Source organism: Rhinolophus sinicus, linkage group LG03, assembly GCF_036562045.2.
Source record: "Rhinolophus sinicus isolate RSC01 linkage group LG03, ASM3656204v1, whole genome shotgun sequence".
Classification (NCBI taxonomy): domain Eukaryota; kingdom Metazoa; phylum Chordata; class Mammalia; order Chiroptera; family Rhinolophidae; genus Rhinolophus; species Rhinolophus sinicus.
Window position 1 is genome coordinate 121,615,290 of NC_133753.1, and position 10,185 is coordinate 121,625,474.

Below are 10,185 nucleotides of genomic sequence, written 5' to 3' on the forward strand. Positions count from 1 at the left end.
TTTTTTTTTTTTTAATTAAAGTTTATTGGGGTGACAATTGTTAGTAAAGTTACATAGATTTCAGGTGTATAATTCTGTATTACATCATCTATAAATCCCATTGTGTGCTCACCACCCAGAGTCAGTTAGCAAACCTTTTAAAACAACTATTCAAGCAATGTTGGAGAATTCTTGTGTTCTTTCAAATAGCTGATATCATCTTTCTTACTTTTTTACTAATAAAAAATGCATTCATTTACATATATTCAGAATGTTAAGAACATACCTGCAACTTTTTATTTTGCAAGAATGGAGAGTAGTAGTTAGTTAGTAGAACAATCATTTGAATTCCTTGTTTCTTTCTCCTTTGGGAGGCATGTAGCTTTTGACTTCTCTTGCATAATGGTCTTAGTTCGTGTTTGTCATGCTTTCAAATTTCCTTTCTCTTTAGCAGATCTGCTTTGCTCCATTTCGGAGTATGTTTAAGAAATTTCCAAGAAGTGGACTAAAGCATTTGGGTGCTGCTTTCTTCTTGTGCCTCTTGGCTTCTTAAAATCTCCTTTGCCCAAGTTTTAACTGTTTCCCCAAAGGTTAGAAAAGAATGTTGCTGATTCTTGTGCTTCTGCTATATGAGGAATAAACAGGAAGCAGGAGAAACAAATTTTTGAAGCAAATTTCAGGTCTCACTTAATTATAGATCAATCAAGCAATTCAGGATTTCCCAATGAGCTCTTTGAAAAGTTCTCATTTGCTTAAGGCTTTGTTCCTAGGAGTGGGGGTAAAAGGCTGTGTTCTCTGAAAAGGTGGGGTCATCTACATAAACTCCCAGCACCGCAGCTTACTTTCCTATTGGTTAAATGTAAAATGCATTTCTCCTTTTCCATTTACAATTTTGAATAGATCATAAATACATGTGGATGTTTCATTCTTTTGTAAATCTAGGGTGTAGTATAAACCAGTAGATCTCAGTTTTATTCTTGGCTTTCACCACCCTTTCTTTCAGGAGGAGAAATGGGTGAAGAGTGTCCCTCTAGTCCCAGCCCCCAACCACCAGTCCCTGCTACCACTTTCATTAGGTTACTCGTATGGTCTTCTGAGATATTTTAATAATATACAAGTGTGGGGGTGGCCGGTTAGCTCAGTTGTTTAGAGCGCCATGCACTTAACAACAAGGTTCCTGGTTCGATCCCCACATGGGCCACTGTGAGCTGTGCCCTCCACAACTAGGTTGAAACAACTACGTGACTTGGAGCTGATGGGTCCTGGAAAAACACACTTAAAAAAAAGAAAGAAAAAAGAGTATACAAGTATGAATGTGTATGTAATTACTCCTTGTTTTTACCCAGTTGGTACCCTACTCATCACACTGTTCAACAACTCGCCTTTTCCACCGAACAATATGTCTTGGACATTACTACAAATCAGTACACAATGACTTCTATGTTTCTAGTGGATGATCTTCTCTCCCCGCTGTGTGTACGTGTATGTATGTGTGACGCTTTCATTAAATAATTTTTTTGCACACTTAATGCCTAGATCTCTCTCTCTTTTAATACACAGGGAAATAGACATAGAAACTTAACATGTCTGACTGTTTAGTGAGGATTCTGTCATGTTTTCAACTTCTTTTTTGCTGTTTCCCTTCCTGTCTTCAGTCTCAGGCGTGTGTCCAGGATAGCCTTGTTTCCAGGAAGGTGCCACCGTGGAAGTGTCTGTTTCAGGTCCCATTCCCACACAGTCCTGTTCTAGAACTGGGTGTCTCCTCACTGTTGTATTGAAAGAACTGTTGTGCCCATCTGAGAGATTTTTGAATTGATAGTCTATGATACCTTTCTGAGTACTCTTGCTTATTTATGTAAGTTCCAGGGTGGTGGAGACCTTTGGGGTGGGGGTTGGGGAGATGTAGAAAGAGATAGAAAGGTAGATTAATGTGATGCCATCGATGATTAAATAAAATAAACACCTTTTTGTCCTCTGATCTTATGGATGGGTGTACTAAACACTTTTAGTATTGCCTAGAGATTTGTTTTCTTTTGTGTCAGATTGGTAATGGTCATGCTTCCAGATCTAGCACAGAGCGAACAGCTATTATGAGTTGAAAAGCCATGAGCCTTAGATAGCCATACATGTTTGTTGCTTTTTGGCTATCTGACCAATCACCCTTGCCCATAGCATCCTGACTTTCTTTGGTAGATTCCCTTTCCACTTTTGGATGTAGTCTTGGGAGGAAGCCCAAGGGCCCAGGTGGGGCCTCTTTCTGCCTGAAATAGCTTTGGGGGAGACAAGTGACTTGGGCTTGGCTATTGGATAGTGTTGCCTGGACCTGGCCTCTTGAAAGAGTGGTATAGCAGGGTTAGCAGCAGAGGCTCATGCCAGGAGGGTGGTGCAGGGCGGCTCAAATGAGTCTTGCTATGTGACAGATCTTTGCTATAAGCAGTATATCCCCTAGATTGGGGCAAGAGGGCCACCTCATTGACTCCTCTGACTTCACCTCTTCCCACCCAGAGCCCATATCCTCCCTTCTAGACCGCACTCTGACGTGGACTGCTTTCCTCGCTGTCTGTAAAGCCTTTTGAGCTTGTGGGTCATTGACATGACTGATCCTTGGAACTGCTGACCCTTGAGCACTCCTTGCTTGCTACCCACAGACCACTGCCACTCGGGTCAGTCAAATATGAGTCAGTCTTGGGACTCATGTGGAACTTCTCATATTAAAGAGAAGTTCTCTTTCGTTAGTCTAATTGGATTAAAGCCTGGGTTTTTTTTGGGTTCAACATGAGAGTGTGCTGAAAATGAACCCAACAGAGGAAATTAGATGAATAGCTCACAAGGGAGAGATTGATTCCTGGTGTCATTGATCTGAATTACGTATCCAGCCAGACCCTCCCGTGAAATTTTCTTCTACTTAAGACAATAAATTCCCCTTTGCTTAAGTCTACTATGGTCTTGGGATTTTTCTCAATTGGAACTCACAACGAGTCCCAACAGATTCATCCATTCAACAAGTGGAGTTTCTAATACTGTTTTTTCTTTCTTTTTTTTTCAAATTTAATTATTTTATTAGTTTCAAGTGTACAAAGCCTATGCTCTTAGCCCACACCTGCTAGAAAAAAAAAGTACTTTTCATCTGAAAACAATAAGAAATGCTATAGTTCCTCCTTGCTTTCCTCCTTTCCTCCCGTAGAGTGTAGGAAAGTGGGCAGGGGTCCAACACATGGTCTTAGAAGCCTTGGCTTTGGACATGTCCTCAGAACAGCGATTCTGTGCGCAGAAGGAACTGAGCAGGGTTCTCCTGAGCTTTATAGAAGAGAATTCTGGGCCCAGTGTGACGTTTGTGTTAAAGGACCTTTGTTCTTGAGGAAACCTGGTGCTGGGTCTTTCCTGAAATTGCCCAGCATTCCAGACCCCTGTGCACAGGATAACGAGATTTGGGCATGTGTTAATGAACTTGACAGTTGTTAGAGACACAGCAACAAGAAGGCAATATCAGGGAGAGGGCAAGCTATAGAGAACTTCTAGTACTTTCACGGTTGTGGCATGGATAGTTGAACAAGTTAATATACTCTAGAGGCGTGGGGAGTTTCAGGGCTCTCAGTAATGCAAGAAAGCTAGAGAGACAAAGAAGAAGGACACTATAGATAATGAAGCAATTTTCAACCGGAAAATGTGTAACTGCAAAAAAACAGAACTAATACTTCCTTGCCTGCTCAGACTGTGTGAGCACTTTTTTGTTTTTCTTTTTTTGTGGAACAATGTTAAAACATTGAGTCATCAGTTTGGTTTACCAAGCAGAAGGAACTTATTTGTCCATGCATTTATTCCCAGCCGTCCCTCTGCCTTGGGCCCTGTGACTTATTCACAGTTCAGGGAGGACTGGCTGTGGATGGCTACCCCGAAGTCTCCCGGTTCACCTTCTCCTTTGAGAGATGCTCTCCTGCCGGGGCCTTGGCTGAGTAACCTGGAGCATGGAGGTTTCCTGACTTTGCTTCATGCACATGCCTAGACCTCAAGTAAGGGGATAAGGGACTATGCTGACCACTGGGTTTCTAAGTTGCTGGAGGTCAGTGTGGCATAGGCTGGGCAATTTAGAATAGAGATCATTGGCATTTCCCTTAAACAAATGACTCTTTGGACAAAAACTAGTCAACTGACCAGTTGGTTTGGCATCTTGTGTGTTTCACCTCCCACTTCAAGTTGCTTCACTGGTATATAAATATAGGACTTTTTCATGTTTCCCAACCCCCAAATTCCTTAAAGCATATTTAAGACCATATTTTTTTCTTTTTCTGTTGTTAACTATTTTCTTAAAATCACAGTAAGAATTTACGCCGATTGTAGAAACATGAGAAAATTTAGAAAAACAAAATGAAGAAGTAAGAATAAGCCCAGAAGTCATCTTTGTTCACATTTTGTTATATGTATTTTTTTGTGTGTTTATTGCTTGTCCATCTTTTTTTTGTTTTGGTTTGAGTCTTTCATCTCAAAGAGTCTAAACATCTTTCCTGGTTAATAAGTACACTTCTGTGCCATCATTTTAAAGGCTGGCTGCATTGCGTCCTATTGTCTGGATACACGTAATTTATTTAGCCAGTCCCTATTGTTGGGCGAGAAAGTGGTTTCTGGTTTTTCTGTATATAACATCCTTTTAGTTACATGTTCATATACATCTTTGACTATTTCTCATAACTTACTGGACTTGGAATTTTGTGTCAAACTGAGCTTATGTTTAAGGCTTTTGTGTCCAAATTGTCCTACAGGAAGGTTGTGCCAGTTTGTGAGTGTCCATTCCTTGAGCACCAGTTTTCACGTACTAATGATAATTCTGCCCACGCTGGGCCCAGCGTGTAACAAGCCACACAGACTTGCTTTCTTTTTCAATTAACTTCTTCATTATTCCTCATTATCCTGGATACATTAAAAGCTTTCAGAAAAATGGAGAGAACTTGTCCCTCCATACCTTTCACCAATATTTGCTTAATGCTAACCATGTGCTCGGGCTGGGGGCTCAGCACAGCAGTGAACAGGACCAAACCCTATCCTCAAGGAGCCTGCAGCCTCATGGTGTCAATTAGGACCAGAAGGTCACATAAGTAATAACCAATATGTGCCCAGTAATTTTAAAATCCCTCTTGATGTGTATTCCCTCATTTAAGTTACACAACCTTGATACCAGTGTTACTATCCCCATTTTATAGATGAGACATCAAGGCAGAATGATACCAGCTAAAAGCTTATGCAACGAACACATGACGGAATACCAACTCTAAATGTCATGCTTCTTCTATTATATCCCTGAGACAGCAGAGGGGAGAGTATTATATTAGGGACATTAGAAAGGCCTGCTTACACAAAGTTCTTTGTCTCATTGTCTCTCTTCTCTGAAAACCCTTCATTCATTCCTTTATGGTAAGCATTACTTCTTGAGATGTGCTTCTTTTTAAAAGATAAATAGATACAAAGCCCCAAAGAAAATAATACTGTCTGTAGGTTGTCCCTTTGTAGGAGGGGCTGGGATGGAAGTGGGGTTGCAGAAATGGAGGGGAAGGTGAATGTACTTAATGTACTGCTGAATTGTACACTTAAAAATGGTTAAAACGGTAATTTTTATGTTATGTATATTTTTAAAATATTACCAAACCTCAAGTTTTAAAAATTACTGTACACAAACAGGCATTGTCATCTATCAGGGAAAAAAAGAAATGGAAAGATTGTATTTCAGGAGATGAGCTGCACCTACCTGTGCCATATTTAGTATGCACAATCTCTCCTACCATAAGATGTTGGGACTCTAATAATGAAATAATTGCTATTTTAAGGGGTGTCAAGTTTATGAGTTATTTGACAGTTCAAGTCCAATAATTCATTTTTATTTCAGAAGTATAATTTTATAAATTGCAATGTCATCACATATTCCCTACATAGAGGTGTATGTCAACTCCAGAAATAGGGCAGCAGCCTTTTGACTCTCTGCTGTTGGTAGTGTCAGTTCCCAGGAATAATAGGACATACCTGAATATGATTTAATCAAATTGGGAAAACACAAAATTTAGACATCGGGGAATTGTTGTTTCTGTTAATGGACAAATGTGTTTTCTTTTATTAGGTGAGAGTTTTAAAAATCAGTAATTTTCCCTTGGCTACCAAGAGCACAGAGCTGATTTGGGGGATTATTGCAATGAAAGCCTGTCTATAGTTTAGGCTTTATAATTCAGTACTTTTCTGGTTTTCCAATCCAGACTCGGGTTCTTTTCTTTGTTTAATGGGTCAGTCGGATTTGTGGCTTTTGTCATAAACTTCCTCACTTTTTTTTTTTTTTTAAATAGGTGAGGAATAAAAGATAAATAAATGGAAAGAGATTTGAAAAACAACCATTTGTGTAGCAGGCTGAAATACAAGAATATAGTAAATTACTTTATCAATTTCCTATCCCCGTTTAGACACCTGCCTGGCTGCATTTTACCAGAGTCAGTTGCTTTTCTGTGACCCATGAGCAAGGGGTGTGTTCTCTCATCTATGACTTGCCTGGGCCCGGCCAGCTGAAGGAAGTGAGCTGGTCATCACTTCAGCTTCTGAAGTTAATATTCTTATGCAATGCTTGGAGAGCTTCTGTTGGAGAAGTGCTGTGTAAACACATCTGCTTTTCACACACTGTCAGAAGAAAACCTAGTCGAGCCTGAGTGGGCATGGTTACCAAAGCACTGTTCTTGGATAGCCTTAGCCCCGGGACTTCGAGATAGTAGCAAGGACAGAGCTTGCTCTGGAGGTGAAACCCGACTTGGTGCAGTCTTCCTCTGAGATGCCATCTTCCAAAGGCAGTGGGTTTTGTCTGCATATCCCTCTGAACCTGAGTGTAATGTAAAATTTCCACTGGTGTCCTAGTTCCCCCGTGTCTGCCTTGTGTTTTAGGTTGGTGTTAGGAAGGGTTTTCTGGGTGAGATTGTGGAGTGTGATGCTTGAGGGAAATAGTGGGGATTCTCAGGCAATGTTTAAAGTAGAGAAATGAACTACTTGGGCTGCGAGCTGCGTGAGGGCTGTGGCTCAGGGTGAGATAACTACCTGTTCCCTCTAGCACGTCACCTACCCTTCTAGCTTCTGTACCACCCTGGGGTCAAAATGATTCAACAAGATTTAGATAGAAGCTCACCAGGGAGTCTCCTGTAAGCACTTTTGATTTTATGGGCGTGAAGTCTCCACAGAACCCCGGACAGTTTATATTGAGATTAAAAAAGTGGGAAAATCAAATGCCTTTTTAGCTTTTGCTTCCTTATCTCATTTACTAGTCATTCTGAAACTTCCAATGTCAGGTCAAATATAACGAAAGTTCAAAACCCGTTTCTACGATCAACTTAAATATATCCTTAGGAAGAGCTGATTTTTTTTTCCTTCCCCAAAGTAGACAGCTTTGCTTCCCAGGCATTTCCTGTGCTAATGGGTCTTCCCTTTTTATTTATTTATCTTTATTAAAATTTATTGGGATAATAATGATCCTCTCTTTATTTTGGGGGACCACACAAAGGTGACAAAAATATTGGAAGTGGAGATTCATTTTTAGCAACTAGGATCAAGTTTTAGAGGCTTTAGAAAGATGGAAACTCAGCAGAGAGCAGTGAAGACAACTACAATACTCCCAGTTAGGGAGCCTTTTTCACCCAATACTGTTAATATTTCTTAAGAGGATCTGTGATCATGTATTCTCATTCTTGTTACTCAAAGTGTAAGTATGCAGACCAGCAGATTTGGCATCCCTTGGACTTTTTCAGAAAATTCTCAGATGCCCTAGATTGAGATTAATATGAAAAACATTGCATTAACTTTTTAGTTACTATTAAGAGAACCCAGATTTTCTTTGCTTCATCAGCTTAATGGTCCCAATGAGCTCTCATTACCAGTAAAAGCTCAGCTTCACTAGCTCACATTTCCTTGGAAATGCCTGAGATAAGATCTCAGTTCATCTTCAAAGTGCCCTTAAGCTTTTCTTGGAATCCTTAGGAGGTTACCCAGATGCTACCTAAGGAGCAGATTCCTCTCCCCCACTGTTGCCTGGTTCTTACTATGTTGAGAAGTTCAAGGGCACGTCACGTCCCCTCCCAGGGGCAGATATGTGCAAGGCCACATTTCCTTCATTTACTGTCTCCCACTGGTGTATCCCCAGCCCAACTCTCTGCAGATCTAAGACATCTCAAAGGTCATAATTTTAATAGACACCTGAGTCCTTACTTCCCATTGCCATCCCCATGCACTCTGGCTCCATGTCCTCTCCACAAGCTCCTTCTTCCATGAAAATCACTTCCTGCAGAATGATCAGTGCCTGTGGGTTACCATTAGTACCCATCCATCAGGTACTCTCAGAGTTTGAATCCCAGTTTAGGCTCAGCTGGAACCACAGCTATGAAAGGCAACAGTATGATGTAGATGCTTTAAACAACAAAAACAACAGCCATGTCATCAGCCAATGCTCGCTTTTGTTTTGTTACTAGTCAAGCCAAAGTACTTGGAGAAGTATTTTTCCTAGATCACTTTGAGATACTCTTTGAGCTATCTGCTGAGATCACAGCTAGGGTATACAAATTAATTTTGGGAACTACATTTTAAGATGGACATTGGTAAAGTAGAAAGAGGCCAGTATAGGCAAGAAGGATGTTGAGTGTCCGTAAATTTTAAGCAGCTAGCATATGGCCGGATAAGTCTCTTATTCTGGATTATTCTTGCACACAGAATATAAGATCAATAAGAGGAAATTACAGAGAGGAAGATTCTATGACCACAAATCAGTTACCGAGGAGTGAATGCCTTGGGAAACAGAGCTCTCTATCACTCATGAGTCTAAACTAAGAGGAGTATGTTTACATTAGAGCACGTTAGGAGAAATTATTGAATTAAGGGTGGGATTAACCTGAAAAATAGAAGCTAGAAGGAATCATAAAAATTATTATCCAAGTTTAGGAGACTAAGGCCCAGAGTGGGGAATTTGACTTACCCCAGTTCACACTAATTATTGGCGTAGAGGGGGAAAGAGTCCAGATTTCTAATTCCTGGCTCTGTATACCTTTCTATACATGCCATTCTTCCCTATAAGATTCCATACAAATTTCAACTTCTTTGAAACTGTGTCTCTCTGAAGGGGATCAGGTGAGGGAATGGGAAAATGGTACTTCAATGATTTGCTCTCCGAAAACTATTGTGAAGTAAGTTAATGCTGTCTACTGACCCTTAGACTATTCCTTCCCACCATCCAATGGAATCCTTTCATTTCTACAAATAGGGGTATGTTTTTCAGACTATATTAATAGAGTTCTAAATCATTCTCCACTTAAACTTTGACTTTATTTGATAGTCATTTCAGGGGAATATTTTTTGGTTAGAAATTCATTTATTCTTTGGATCAAATGGAATGAAACAATGATTGACCATTGAGATGTCATATTTAATGATAGAAAGAGCAGAGACACTCATGAAAGGAAAAAAAAATTATTTGGACATATCTTGAGAACACACTAGACTAAAGAATATGCTTTGATCCAGCGAGTGTGAGGTTTCTGAATTGGCTGGAGATCTTTGATACCCTTGGGAATCAGTTCCATTCATGGCCTGAGGTCGAACTTGCTGACACTTCGTTCTCTGGTGCCAACTGGCTGACTATTCCAGTGCCAGCTTCCCCATCTGTTAAATAGGGGTGTTTTCATCACTATCACTTTATAATAACTGTAGGTCTGTTAGGATTCATGACTAAGAGCTGCAAGAATTAAAATATGAAGTACCACTATCAGACCCATCAACTTTTAGTAAAAAGCCTGGGCAGTTGAAGTCATCAAATACAATTATGGTAAAGAAAAGTGGATAGAGAAGAAAATTTAATTATTTTTAACAACTAGGACTTTAGATCTATTTCATTAATTATAATATAAGGTTGTTAACCCCATCCCTTGCCTTTCCCTCTTTCTTCCCCTTTTCTTTATTTCTTGTCTTCATGTTTTCCCCTTCTTTCTTTCTTCTCCCTTCAGCTATTCCTCATATCACAATCCAATAAGTTGTGATATGAGGAGCATATCACAACTTCTCCCTTTATTTCTTTCTGGCCCCATCCCTCTACCCTTTGCTCATCTAGGAATATGAAGATGTACTTCAGCAATGTAGGCACGGGGAAAGGTAAGATGTATGAGCAAGAAGTCAGCCATCTTTGCTTGTTTTCAGCTTTTATTAAAATAC

At 40.0% G+C, this 10,185-nt stretch overlaps 1 long non-coding RNA gene across 1 annotated transcript in view; it reads left to right on the forward strand.

Annotated features, from left to right (window-relative positions):
• The first annotated feature begins 3,836 nt into the window (after window positions 1–3,836).
• LOC141570672 (uncharacterized) overlaps window positions 3,837–10,185 on the forward strand; it is a 135,192-nt gene continuing 128,843 nt past the window's right edge. Inside the window, exon 1 of the long non-coding RNA XR_012494968.1 lies at window positions 3,837–3,989. This is a non-coding gene — a long non-coding RNA (uncharacterized LOC141570672). The remainder of the gene's footprint in view (window positions 3,990–10,185) is intronic.